A 13,459-nucleotide genomic window follows, 5' to 3' on the forward strand; every position below is an offset into this window, starting at 1 on the left:
GAGGTAAACTCCCTAAAACATTCTCTTTTGTGTCCCCTGAGAGTCGGAAAGTGTCCGACACTGTCATAAAACATGTGAATGACCCTCCGTGGCGATTAGTGATTGGCTTCATTTGAATTCTGCCCCCTCCCATTATTGATCCCTTAGCAAAACATCTTGGCTCCTCGCAAAACATCTTGAACTCCTCCTCTCCGTCGTGGTCAGTTTTGGCATTTGACCGTCCCACTGGCCCCATCCTCCATCGATGAGGTCGCCTCCATTTGCTGCTGCATGTCTGACACCTCACTCAGAATCCTTATCTGACCCTCAAGACTATTCTTAGTGTTTTAATACCTACAGTGACTATACTTCTATGATGTAATACATTCAATGAGTTAATATACTGTAACATATAATATCCTCTATAAGTAAGAATATTGTAAACCTATAATACATTCCATATGGAAACATATTGTGACTAACATATTTATTATTGTGACACTTCTACTCACCACTAGGGGTGTTATTAAATCCTACTAATAATGCGTTTAATACTGAAATTCTCCACACTTGTAACCAATGTTATGTGTTATATGGCTACATTATGTGAACGATAGACCGCTTTCTGGTCAGGAGAAGAGTGCGGGTACAAAAGTTGACAGGTATAGAGTAGATGCACTTCTTGTTGTGCTGCATTGTGGATATTATTCCTTTCATTTCTAACGTTGTGATAGCCAATTAATCTGTAACATTAAAACCAGCGAGTACAGTGTGCATTCGGGGTGTGGACGTTGGGAGTGAGCCGATTGCTTGGCCCCTGGAAGTGCTGCTTGCAGCGTTGTAGAGAACCGCTCATCGCTCGTTGACTCCAGGGAAGAGAAGAGGATGTTGTTACGTAAGTATGTATACCATCCAGCAACAAAAGTGAACTGCCGTCAATGAGACCCTGAAGCCCTGCCTCCGCTGCTGCACAGCGTGCCGTTCACTTTTTTATTCAAAGTTTATTATTATTGAAATTTCTGCATGTCTATATTGCACCCACTTCAACACTGCACATCCTTGGGTCCCCAGCAATAGACCCACCAAGTGTGAAGTAGATCGGATGAACCTTTCTTGAGATATGCGAAGGACACACATTTCTTCCTTTATAGTTAAATGCAAAGCAGGACGCATGCATATCATTGGCCTGCAAGTTATTTTTGTTTGCAATAGAAATATAATTACTGAGGTTGTGATGCTTGGTCAACCAAAGGACTTTCAAACCACGAGACCAGCGTTCGAGACCGGGTATAATAAAGTTTTGTTCTGACATGACACGTTTGTGACACGTTGTGGTAATGTAGCCTAAACATACCGTTACAATGTATTCGTGGTGCTGATGCGTCATTTTAACACATTAGATTACCACCCCGTAATGCGTTGTTAAGAGGTATTTCTGTGTGATCAGGTTGGATAGCCAGTTCTGCCATGTTTTTATGTTGAGGACACAACTAAAATAAAACATTCAGATGGGGATTCAAACACTTTTCACACTCTTTACTGATTAGCATGCAGCACAATCAGTCACTGGCATCGGCCTGAAAGCCCAGTGTGCACCGTACTGTACCTGCAGCTCAGCCTCTTCCTGACCACGGTGTGCCCTGTGGCAGGAGCTGAGCATGCTTCTATAACACAGGGAGCAGTGATGGAGCCAATCTCTTCTTTTCTGTGGTGAGCCTCTGTCCACTTCTTTGGGCACTCCCCAGGGCCAGCACATTACCGCCAACAATGATCCAGTCAAGCACCTGCTCATGAGCATGGGGAGAAGACAGGAAACATTAACAAAATTTAAAAACACGAGAACCCTTCATGAACACGATGAATGTCTGTGCTTCCGTGTAATCAATCAACTTCTCCTCTCCTCTCCCAGCCCCGTGTTCCTGCTGCTACCTCCCTCTTGTCTCTTCAACAAACCACTTCTTGGCAAAATATAGAGAGCAAAATTCACTGTTGGCGACAGCGTTGTAAAAATGTCACTCTGTGGGCTAAATAAAGAAGTATGGCTTTGACTTGGGGAGACATTTTTCACTTGGATTTGTTTATCCTGCTGCATCTTTAGCTTTTTTTCCTGATTTCTGACATTTATGGACACCGTATCCATTTTGAAATGAATTAAACTTTCTCATTTACTTTAACTCTTTTACACAGAAAAATGTGAGCACACACACCTACACACACACACACACACACACACACACACACACACAGAGTCTGCTTCAATTTGTCTTTGCTTTCCGAGGCTATATACAGGGCTTTCAATCATACCCTCAATCAATACAAGTTTTGACACACTAATAAAACACAACAGGTCACTCTGGCGCCGCTCCTTCCCTCTGAAGTGAGAGTTCAAATGTTTAGGAGAGAATTATATATTGCCCTGTGACAGTTGGTGGCAGAGGCGTGTGAAAAAAATGAGTTTTTTTATGTAAACTTATAAATTCTCACTTGGACTTGGACACTGGAACAAAGGGACCCGATGGTGTCATATCCTCTGGAGAGCCTAAATAAAAGAGAAATGTCAGAGTGTACATTCTCACCAGGATGATGGATTTATGCCAAGACTCCTTCATGTGTGCACACTGTGGCAAAGGTATTCAAAGGAATTTGTTAGTGGGCCAAAGGCATGTCGAGGTAGGATTTAAGCTGTTTGGAAAGCTTAGTGTGGATGCCTGCAGTGATATTACAGCATGTGTCAATGTCACATTTAAACCTGAAACAAAGAAGGACAGACACACAGGGTGCGGCTTCAAGATCATTATGAAATAGTCTCACATCGGTGAACCAAATAGCTAGGAGGAGAGGTGCAACTCAATTCAGTTACTCGATGTATCCCTTATGGAAAATGGGTTGAGTTGAGAGACAGCAGAGGGGTGAACGAGTTTTCCATCTGCTAGTTGTGGCCAATCAGACTACAAACAGAACCAGAAGCTAAGACCTGTAACTGGGGGGAGAAGATGGGAGCTGTCACAATGAACGGACCTGTTGAACAGAAAAGGCAGGCTTTTCTATTAAGTGCTGGTGATTTTGACATTTAACATCCTATTTCTCTGTTTGACACGAAAAGAAGAATACTTTTCAATAAAAGATTAGTAAAACAATGAGCTGAGAGTCCTGTCCACATGAAACACAACCAGCTTCCTCAAACAAACACTATACTGCAAGATTCTGTCGTAGATCATGTGGGTATTACTGTCGGAGGTTACTCATCGTCTGCTCTGGTTCCCAAGTACTGCAACATCTAAAATCATTACACATACCCTTGGTTGTTGTCACATTTAGCACTAAAACGCCACTAAAATCCCAGATTGCAGAGTTACTTGTAGTTCCTAGAGTAACAAAAAGTAGAATGGGAGCCAGAGCCTTCAGCTATCAAGCCCCTCCCCCTGGGTAACCAACGTGCAGTTTCCATCCGACACACTCACCACCTTAGGTTTGGACCAGCCCCTAACCCTATGGTGCTATGAGACTACTGGGGGGCTCCTCTGTCCTCTCACTCTCCATTTGTATGCATCCATGTCTCACTAACGTTATCAACTTGGCTTCTTACCCGGAGTCTCAGTGCTTTCTTGTCTCGCAGGTTTCCATGTATCAGGGTACACCTGACCACCAGGGTCTGCTGCTGTGGCTCCGTGTGACACCCACTGCTACTATAATTATTATCATCAATCTGTTAATATTTCTGCTATTATTATCATCATTCTATGATTTCCACTGTTGCTATTATTATTATTAGTAGTAGTCATTTTTTTCTATCATTTCTGCTATTATTATTATAATTGTACTTTATCCAACGCTATCAGTATTAGTCATATTTATATTATTATTATAGCTGTTGTGTTATTTTTGTTGTTGCTGTTCATCTCTCTCTCTCTCTCTCTCTCTCTCTCTCTCTCTCTCTCTCTCTCTCTCTCTCTCTCTCTCTCTCTCTCTCTCCCCAACCTGTCGAGGCAGATGGCCACACTCAGAGCCTGGTTCTGCTCAAGATTCCTTAAAGGGGAGTTTTTTATAAACCAGTTCAGCCTCTATTAGATATTAGATTGAGGACAGTAGAGATGACAGGAAATGAGGGGAGAGCAATAATGCAACGAAATGCAACCAAAGTCCGAAGCGAACTTAAACTGCAATTACATGGTCAGGTTCTTAAACCCCCGGGCCATCACATGTGGGTGTGGGTACAGTTTTTCTCACCCAAAACAGAACATAGAGAATTTACAGAGCATTTAGTGCTGTAGCAAGAAATAATGCAATTTATACCAGTTGGACTCAAAGTCAACTTGCACAAGTCCTTTGCTCTCAGTGTGTTCTTGTCATTCCATTCCACAGTAATCAGCCGTGGCAGTAATATCCCACCAGATATAAATCGGAAATTATCAGCGATAGATGAGTCCGTACCACTTTTTCATGGCTGTTATCCACGCTTATATAGAGGAATTGATTCTCTAAATGCCATGTCATTATGTTTCACGCGCCAGCCCTGTACTTAGCTACTCTGTCTTGGTTGTCAGGCCTCTCCGCACTACCCTGTTTGATCCCAGCTGGGACCTAGACACTGACGATAACAATTAGCCTTGATGGCATTTCCCCACAAGTACTTTGATCCACATTGTTCCGACGCTGGCCCTTCGCCAGTGTCTGTTGGATTGGACAGGCAAGTGGCAGATGTCATGACTGGCTACTAATAAGCTAACAGGAAGTCTGGGATGAACAGGGTACATCACAAGCCAGTTGGTACAGTGTGTGTGTGTGTGTGTGTGTGAGTGAGATATGCACACATATAGAGAAGCCTGAATCTAGGATTAGAGCAATTTATAAATGATGCAAATACACTGAACTGCAGTCTTGTAGCTGTTAATAATTAAATACCATATGAATAAGAAGCAGAACTATAGGGGAAGAAACATTTTGTTCAGCAATACGGACTTGTATTGTAATATGGACTTGTTCCTGGATGGACTGTGTCAGGCGGATGGAGAGTTGGTGACATGGTACAAATCCATGGTCTAAAAACACTGCTCTGCAGACTCCCACAGGGAGTATTCATGGACGGATCGCCTTTCATGACACTTTCACAAGTTAGTGATACAGATGTCTGGCTGGCAGAAGAAGAACAGGGAGTCTGCAGGGAGGTTTGGACCAGACTCTGCCCCTCACTTGTTGCAAGGAATCCCATTAGTCAAAAGATTTCAGGTTTTTTTTTTCTTACTTTCTTTTTTTACAGTAGTAACATCCTGAAGATGTCTAGATTCTGATGGCCTGCACCACAAGCTAGAGTTGCTGCTCGTCCCGCCTGCTGTCATCACATACGTATCTTATGACGACAGCGTAACACAAAGTACACAAACTAGTATCACAAACAATGTTTGTTGTCCTGCACCGGCACATTTAGCCTGAAGAATAACTTAACACTAAGTCCACTATTCTGAGTATGTAGAGTACATGTACAGACATTGATTATCTGGGTTCAAATGTATGTTTTTAATTTGTGAGGAGGCCATGTTCAAGCTAACGTTGGCTGTTAAAGACATATTTACCCTTAACATGACCATTTGTATATAGATTGCTCACTCCGTGTAACCTTGAATTCTTTAATTAAGACAACATTGTTTTTCTCGCAGGCCTCCACGCTGAAAGAAGAATCCAGAGTCAGCTAAAAATGGAGTAAAATCCTTAATGAATTGAAGTAAAATGTTTCCAGGTTTAACAACAGCAAATAATGTCAAGAGAGATCCATTTACAAACTGACAAACTGTTTGTCCAAGTTCACCCTGCTGTATGCTTGTTACTTCCAAAACACAGGCATCTCTGCCTACTCGTCTTACTTTTTGTACTTATTTTACTTTTCAAACACTTCCTGCACAAACATTTCATGCGCAGTGAGCAGACAACTGGATTATACTGCACGAGTTGTGTTGGAGTTCCTGTGTGAAGTAGTATTACTGTTGTGAAACGCTGACCCAATATACTGCTGTTCATCAACACTGTTGTCTGTTTTTTGATTCTTTGTTCATGGAGGCATGCGAGAAACATTCTTCAAGAACTCAAGATTCCACCGGGCGAGTCATTTATACAGAGATGTTCATTTGAAGTATCCTTTAAGTTACTCTTTAAAAAGTTAATGTTACCCTTAGAAAATGTTCTTTTTCTGTATTGACTGAATGCTGGTGAAGAGGTGTATAATTCAGGGCACTCGGATGCCAGTATAATAAGTATAATAAGTATAATAAGCTCCGGAATGCTTTCCGCTGTGTGGTTTCTGTTGTTGCCATGGTCACAGGGCAAGCTAATGCAACTCGAGCGCCGTGGTGGCACGGCTGCTGTCACGTTTCTATTGAAAGCCATGCCGGCTACAGCGGCATGCAACGGCTCTCAGAATACTGTCAAGATACAAACAGTGTGTGGACCAGGACAGATGGCTGAGGCTATTCTGCTGCGATATTGTTTAACATTATTATTATACAGATTATTATTCAAGAGCAGTAATTAGTGAACTGTGCACGTAAATATATAGTTTTTCTCCCATGTAAAGATTTAATTTAAGCGCATGAATATGTTCCTTGTCTATATTATAACACAGAAAAACATCATTTTCCATCATACTGAATTAAACTAAAATTGAAAGAGGGTGTAAGCTGCTGCCAATAGAGGAGGGGCATGACGAAGAAGAAACTATGAAAAGGGCTATTCATAAATCAAAGTTGATGGGTGTGTGTAAGGAGCCCCCCCCCCCCCCCTCTTCCCTTATATTACTTTAATTGAAGTCGCTTAATAATTCTGAAACTATTTTGCCCTGAGCGTGCGCTACCCATAAATCCCCAGTTCTGTACACACGCTTAAGCTACACTTAACATTCCTCCATGCTACTTAATCTTTCATCTTCTCATCCATCCCTCTCTGCTCCTCCCCCCCTCACCCCTCCGCCCTGTCTCTGTCGGTCTCTCCTCCCTCTTTTTGTCCCTTTCAATGCATCTCCTTCCCTCTCTCTCTGTTTCCACCCCGTCTGTCTGCTCCATCTTTTTCTTCTTCTTTAATTATCTGTCTTTTCACCTGTCCTCAGTCTGTCTGTCTTTTCCCTTCGAGTCCTCATTTCTTACCTTGCGGTGAAGTGCATGCACAGGTAGAAGTTTTCATTAGGATTAACTTTAGGGGAGGAAAAGGGCTTGTTTACGTATTTACCTGCAGAATGTCTTGCAAAGGTGGAGGCCAATTGTTTCTCTGGCCTTTCTCCCCTCTTCCTGAACCACGAGCAGACGGCAGCCGTATGGCTGTAAATGGCACGAATTGTAATTTTCCACTTGTTCCTCAAACATACACAAATGCTCTCCAACCTTCTCCTGGAAATATTGGACTGACCTCATTCAAGTATTCTTCTCTTAACTTTCTGTTACTTTTATTTGAGTAAACTGAGCTCGTACGAGTGAGGCCCGTCAGATTCAGCAAACACGCCTAACTTCAGATAACTAACGGCGTAAACATGATGAATAACACCCGTGCATTCATGAGCATTGTAAATAAGCATAATTACCGCCCCAATAATACTGTATAAGGCTACGCATCCTGCCCCATATGTCCTACACTGAGGTCATGAAGATCCATAAAGGAAAGTCCATTATTTTTAATAGCGTCAGCAGCAGAATGAAGAGACCTGCTGAAGTCAAGGAGCTGTTAATGCTGTGTCACCTGAGGGTCGTACTGGCACTGAATAAAGAAACGTCTCACCACAGCAAGGCAACGATGACTGCAACCGAGGGGGGTCAAAGTCGATTTTCAGGTTGAGATATCCATATTTATATCATAATGTTATACAATAGCCAATTTAAATGAATGGTGATATCGTTAGGCTGTAAAATGTGAAGACACTTTGATTTAATTAGCCTATAATCCTAATTGTCTTCTAAGAGTCAATCAGGATAATGTTAACATCATTATGAAGTGTAATTTACATATATGGGGTTTTCAAACTCATAACAGCTTCAAAGTTATGAAATATACAATCAATTAGTGGCTAGAGTAACAGCAGCCTAATTGCACCTGACTCCTTCGACAGGTCTGCTACTACATTGTGTTTGAGGAGATTCACAATATGAGAAACATATTGAATATGAGGCTTATTCTTCTAAATGACTGGTACAAGCCACTTAAGCCCGATCTGTTTGCACGAGGCCCACTGCTCATGAGCTATGTAGGCCATTTGAAATTCATTTAAATGTATTTATTTTTGAATAGGAAATGTCATGCCACACAGTCCAACTTTAATTAACCTGAGGAAGCATACGCTGGTCATAACATATCTGTCTCTTTAGCTTCATAATGCTCCATCATGTCTCCAGCCGAGCACTAGCGTCCTCTGCAGCAGCCAGCGTACAGTGGGGTTAGCTTTTCAGCTAACATTTTAAGTGGTTAACGATGTGCTAAATGTCAGAGCTGAGAAGAACTGTAGAGTCGGTGATAGTAAGAAGATTATTTTTGAGAATTGTATTCCCAAACTTATTGAGATAACTCATCTGTTATCTTAAGTTAGACGTTCTGTGGACTGGGCCACATTCACAGCCTTAAAGAATAGGTCACAGCAACTAAAGATGTTGGAACAAATAATTCATTTTCCTTTTTAAATTTGACCACATTGTCGAGTCCTAAAGCTGTATCTACACAGTAACAAAAGATTGATTTGAAGTCTGAGCCCATTGGATGGGACCTGACCTTTGCATTGCAGACCAAATGTCAAGATATTTTAAACAATCTGCCTTTTTGTTCCACTCTTGAAATGAACCAGTGCAGGGCTTTGAGGAGGATCAGACAAATAGAGCTGAGTGGGAGTCTTGACTCCAGTGAGTGGATTTTGAGCGTGTCCCTTGCACATAGCCCTGGCCAGATGGTGATGGAGCTTTTTTCCCCATCTTTATTCAAGAGCGTGTTCTTTCAATTTGAGAGCATGACTTATTGATTTCACTTCAGCTTTTGTAATGCTCTCCCTCAGAACCCTGTCCTCAAGGGCAGCTAGTCTTTAACCTGGTCCTCCGAGGCTGGAATATGTACATTCCTCGCTTTCTTTACAACTTTTGGAATGAAATGATAATATCCCAGCACCCGTCATTTTTCTTTAACTTGACTGTTTTTTGTGAGTGAAGGTCTGGTTGCCTTGGTGTGTAAAGATATTGGTAGTCAGCGGTATCCCTGTCGACTCTTGTAGCAGCATGCTGCTGCTGTCATAAACCACATAGCGTGTTGCACGGACTGGTGCCACTGTATCCCACTGTATCCCACTAAATCCCACTGTATCCCACTGTATCCCACTGTATCCCACTAAATCCCACTGTATCCCACTGTATCCCACTGTATCCCACTAAATCCCACTGTATCCCACTGTATCCCACTGTATCCCACTGTATCCCACTAGCATACAGTATACTGTGGCTGCCTGTGCCACAAACAGCATGGGTGGCGTGCTGGTGTATATACTGTACATATATATATAAATATATATATGTACCAGAGCAATGTATTGGTTGGGGAATTTTGAAAGGGTTTTCACACAAAAACATCGAAGAGCAGAGAAGAAATGCGAGAGCAGATGTTTCACGATCACAGAGAAGCATCTTGAGTGTGAAGAGAAGGGCTGAAGCTGGAGTGCAGTTTGAGCAGGTGCAGAGCAAATACAAGCTCAAGCAGGTGCTTTCTGAGTGCAAGTTATTATAGTTAGTGCAACAATTATCATAAAATCAATAAGTCATGCTCTGAAAGTGAAAGACCACTCTCTTGAACAAAGATAGGAAAGAAGCTCCACAGACTGTGACCAGCTGTAACGCAAGCATGACTCATCTTTGGTTGTGAATACATCTTTGTCACATTCTTTTTATGTTTGGTGCAAACGAGCATTAATTCATGCTTGTTCAAGTTAAGAGGCCGTACTGATGTGCAATGTATCGGTCGATAAGTTCCTCTCAAGAGGGTTATTTTCCTTGTTTCTGTGGATGGGAGAGGACAGTTGCTGTTGACTCATACACTGCTGCTCCAGTGACAGTTTCAGTGTGCAAAGAAGACCTTTAGCCCACACACTGACCTAACTAACCACAACCTTACTTCCTCCTTGTTCCAAAATAGGCACTATAAATAGAGGCTGCGTCTGTCTTATTTTGGAGGACGAGCTTGGACCACACCTCTCCCTTTTCCTCTCTGTAGAAATGCAGCAAGTTAAGTTGACTCTTTCAGAAGAAAGTGGGCTGAAAAATTACAGAATTGAAAATGTGTTGGGTTAGTGCATTCCATCGGCCAAGTTCTTTTTCAAATCTAAATATACATACGCCTGAAAAGTGGCTGCAGAACTTTGATATTTGCCCACCACTTTGGTTAGACAAAGTCGGAAGAAGGATGGAAAACGAAAAAGAAACTTACTGTGAAATCAGCCTCCCTGGCTGTTGATGATTACGTCTGTCCATCTTGGCTCTAAGAGCCCGCAGTTGCTTAAGAAAAGCTTCCCCTCACCCTTAAGTGTGAGGAGAAGCACCTGGACCTAGAGTGCCATTTCTCTTAAATGTGCGTGGTGCGTGCATTTGGCCTTCACCTATGGAGAGAAGTGTCAAGAATGGATGAATAAGTCACAGTACTCTTACAAGAAGCCCGTCTCCTGCACCTCTGTGTGGAGCAGTGCCTTTAGTTCACACCTCCAACTAAAAACACCTCCACCGTTATTCTCTCAAGTAGGAGAGATGAAAAGAAAAGAAAGATGAATTTTGGAGCCGGATGGTGCTGTGAACTGTGGCTCTATTGCTGTGTTGAAGTATTCATCCGTCGGAAGTGGAGGCAGAATGGCTCCTGCATTCAACGCCTGCACCCAAGGGTCTCGTCATATACTTTTCACACTTTTTGCTTGAAGAGAAAGTATTCCATTAAAGTCATCCTGTAAGGATGTTGGTGTTTTTCACTGTCCACAGCCCACCTCTCTTCACTCCCACTCGAGCCACAGATACTGCTCGCTAAGTGTTGTAGCACTGCTGGACACCAGAAGGAAGGGCAGCATAGATGGGCTGTAACAGTCCAATCCCACAGGCTGAGCGGTTTTACTCCTTCTAGAGAGACAACAGCTCCTGTCTTTAAATCACACTGATCATTTACTTTACCAACTACAAAAGCCTCATGGATGTGTTTAGTGCAACTTAAAGGATGATGTGAAAGTACAAGATCAAGACAATTCAAAGTGCTTCACATGAGACCTAAAGACGTTCAGGCAGGATATGAAAGCAACGCAAGAAAATGTAAAAAGACGTGTAAACAAGATGGGATAAAACGGAATATACTCAAGAATAAAACATGAAATTGCAGTCGCAGTGCAGTGTGAGATATGAATAAATATCAGATTTAATAAAAGGCAGTGGCAAACAAAAAAGTTTTAGAACTTAATTTCAAAAAACTACGAGTTGGAGCAGACTAGACAGTATGCTCATGATAATTACCTTACTCAGGACTACACCATGTATAGGCATTATAGATGACACTCTAAACAACAATTCTCTTTCATCTTTGTTGAACTGGAGGATACTTTAACACATTCAATCATCTATGTGTTTAACCAGCATGTTCCCACTCCCAGCTTGTCCCACACGGACGTGCAGGTTAGTGCGATGGACTTCAACATGTGGCTAACATTGTGAATTCAAACAAAACTACTTGGTTTGCTTTAGGAAAAGATCGCGGCTTGGGTTACAATTAGGGTTGGGTACTGAAAAGCGGTGCCAATATGGCACCGGTTCCTATACGTCCAGTAGATACCGGACGTATAGGAGCCGGTGCCACCGGTTCCTATACGTCCGGTATCTACCGGACCGAAATGCAACGCAGATTTCGGTGCTTCCTTTCGGTGGCTGAGCCGATTGAAATACTTTTTTTACACTACTCTGATGACTCCGTCCTGGCAGCCTCGGTCCTCCGCTCCTCACTCATAGTATTATTACAACCAGGTACTTAGTGCTGCCGCTCATAAGCACAACATCCACAAGCACGCGAAAGCTTCTTCTTCTTCTTCTTTGAGGTGTAGTGGCGGTTGGCAAACGACGAATTGGCGCATTAGCGCCACCAACTGGTAAAATAAAATAAGTCATGAGACGTGTCGTATTTTGCCAGAGAAGGAAAATATGCTCATATTTCTGCAAAATAATTGAAGTTTGAAGCTGTAGTGTGTGTACAGAGTGTGTGTGTGTTTTGTATTTATTTATATTTATTTAAGTATACTGTAAACTGTTAACAGTTAATATATTGTTCATAGTTTGAAGTTAAAAAGTTTGAAGCTGTAGTTTGAAGCCAAGTCTTTCGTATTTATTTATATTTATAGTATACTTTAAACAGTTAATATATTGTTCAATTTGAAGAAAAAAGTATTGGTTCAAGCACCGTTTAGGCACCGGTATCGTTTTAAAAGTATCGTTTTAGCACCGGTATTGGAAAAAACCCAAACGATACCCAACCCTAGTTACAATACGTTTAAAATACGGTTACGAACGTAAGTTAAAATAAAATATGTTGACTTTCACACACGACACAAACAGAGGCAGCTCTGCACAAGCAGAACCAACGGTAGAGAGGTAGAGAGGTAGAGAGGTAGAGAGGTAGAGAGGTAGAGAGGTAGAGAGGTAGAGAGGTAGAGAGGTAGAGAGGCGTGGGCCGCTGACCAGGCTGCAGGTTTGACACGCTGGGAGTTTAACACACTTAGTGGCTCTATGGGATCACACAAGAATATTCACACATAGATGCACAACAGCGTTACTAAATAATGTGAATTATTTTGAGAAAGTGTACATCTCACCGGAAATACTAATCATCATCAAGCACTGCTAAATGATGTATTACACATTGATAAAGCATTTGTTACAACTTAAAACTTGTCATTCTGCAACACAGGGATGGATAACACAATGCAGTTGAAGTACATTATCCTACGATGACGATGACGATCAAAACAGAAGCAGAAGTGCATTCCTGTAGTGCATCTGGAGCAACACAACGATTATATGGGCTGATGATATGGTCAACAAATTCAACATCAGGCAAACATTGTAAATCAACTTTGACTGTGTTTGAGCTCCTGCTCTCGTCCCACCAGAGTCCTGCACTCTGTCCTGCAGTGATGTCACAATGGAGCCGAGTCTCTTTAAAGATGTGGCTCAACAGTAACCATCCTGGAGTATCGTATGTCCAAAAAAGTCACAATGTAGTACGTTGAAAAAAAAGTCATAGTATAGTCTGTCAAAAGAAAGTGAAAGTATTTTATGTTGACAAAAATCATAAACATGTCATAGTATAGTATGTTGCATCCTACTACAACTCCGCTTCATTGCGTCGGTGCGGCTGGTTCCGCTCGGTGGTCTTGGTGGTCTTGGTGGTCTTGGTGGTGATCCTCTCAAGGTGTGCTCAGCTTTGTTCTCACAGACGTTGATACGTGTCTCTTTGTCAT

Source organism: Anarhichas minor, unplaced genomic scaffold, assembly GCF_050575085.1.
Source record: "Anarhichas minor isolate MPS153535 unplaced genomic scaffold, ASM5057508v1 ptg000078l, whole genome shotgun sequence".
In the NCBI taxonomy this organism is placed as follows: Eukaryota; Metazoa; Chordata; class Actinopteri; order Perciformes; family Anarhichadidae; genus Anarhichas; species Anarhichas minor.